Consider the following 2095-nt stretch of genomic DNA (forward strand, 5'->3'; position numbering starts at 1 on the left):
CTAGCTTAGGAACAAGATTCTCAAGTTTTTAGTCAGAAAAAGTTCTTGGGATGATTCTAAAATTTTCATTTTTGGATGCAAGAGGGTCGTACCAGATTAATCTGGATCTGACTAGCTCAAAATAGTTAGTTGGATATACTTCTACAGATAATTACATTTGAATTCTGCCTGAACTCGAACTCAGATTAGGATTCAGATGTAGAACTTCATACCAATTCTGGATCTGATTGTTACTTGGATAGATTTTGCTGTTCTGATCGAAACTAACAACATAAGTTCGGATTAAGCCAGATATCCTATCCAAATCTAAACCGTTGACATCCCTGCATTACATAGCATTAACATCCTCAGTCATGACGATTTGATGGGAGATTATTCTCCAGACGTTGAAAGAGAGAGAGCAACGGCTTCTTTAAATGGCCAAACTATACCTGCAAGTTACTTCACAACGTTACAAAACCATTCTGCATACATATATATCATACACCCACACAACCAACACGAGCAGGCAAAAGAGAGAGAGAGAGAGAGAGAGAGAGAGATGGGTTCAAAGGGGAGTGGTGCTATCATTGTTGCATGGCTGATGATGTCTGTGCTTGCAAGCTGCAGCCAAGCATTTGATGTGACGATACCTGTTAGAGATCCTCATTTCTCGTGCATCAGGGATTGCGCCCCACAATGCATCGATGAGTTTCATTCAGCCAGCAGCTTCTTTGTGTTCCATTGCTACTCCCTCTGTCGCAAGCTCTGCGGTGGGGGCCTGATTGCACACCGACCACACTCGCACCGAACTCCAGCACCAGCAGCACCAACCCCTTCCTCAGCTTAAAGTCAGTGGAGTGATGCTAGAATTGGGAAACCAACAAGCCTCTTCTTTTTATTTCCTCTGTTTCTTGGTCACAATAAGCCCACTTGTAAGAGTTTCTTTCAGGCTCACTTCGCCGGAAAAGATTGGCTACCCTGTGGTGTAATAGAAACATCTTGTTCCTTTCACATTTTCTTGATTAATTTTTTATTTTGTAGATCAAGACATATGGATATAATCTATCACCCACCAAAAAAATATAAAACGAGCAAAGCCACTTTCTTAAGAGCCCCGTTTGTTTAGTCAAAAACCCTGTTTTAGATTGTTTGATTTTGAGGGCTGCAAAATTCAATGGAGCGCGATGTGCCAAAATTTTATAATTGACAAAATCATGCTGGGATGTAGGGGTGTCAACGGTCGGGTTTGGTTAAGATTCAGGTGTAATGGACTAGATTTTCGTTTGTGGTATTGGGTCTGAACCTGGGTCTAATCAGGTCCACTATAAAAAAAACATACCCAAACCGGATAGAAACTACTCGAACCAAACCCAGACCATACACAATAAAGCCATATTTTTTTATCATTTTTACATTGAAAACTTTCCGGTCTTAATCGGAACTCGGGTCGGATCCAAGTCTGGTATAAAATTTTACAATCTATACCTGGGTCCGAACCCACGTCTTAATCGGGTCTTCTTATTTATCACCATACCCGGACCCTATAGGGTTTGGTTCGGGTTGGGTCTGGGTAAACCAGGCCCGTTGAGACCCCTACTGGTATGTCCAAGCCACTCGATCTAAAGTGCATTCTCTAACAAAATGAACCGCAGTTTCATCAAATAAGGCTCACACCTATATGATTTAGTTAGAGATGTGGTACTCTAGAGTGCAGCTAATATTTTCCTAAATGTCACATAACGTTTCTGCTTTCATGTAATTCCACGTTAAAGCCATTGGCCTAATCAACAAAAACCTTTTAGTTATTTACGAAAATATATGTATTCTTAAAGTAAGATTTGAATTCTCATCATATTTGGTTTTCCCTAATCAAACAATTTTCGGATATGGAAAAAATTAGGAGCAGTATTTTATATATCTATGTTTGGTTTAGATCAAACCCTGTTCTTTTACATTTCTTTCCAATGTAAACAGCTTGTTTTTACTTTTTAATCTATTTTTACGAGATCTTTTTTAATCCGGATTCGAATCCAAATATGTTGCATGCGTGTCGAATCGTGGGTAGGATCTATAATATTCCGGTCCTCATCTGATCCATTTGCACCCATGAACT

Source organism: Nuphar pumila, chromosome 15, assembly GCF_984573655.1.
Source record: "Nuphar pumila chromosome 15, dmNupPumi1.hap1.1, whole genome shotgun sequence".
Classification (NCBI taxonomy): domain Eukaryota; kingdom Viridiplantae; phylum Streptophyta; class Magnoliopsida; order Nymphaeales; family Nymphaeaceae; genus Nuphar; species Nuphar pumila.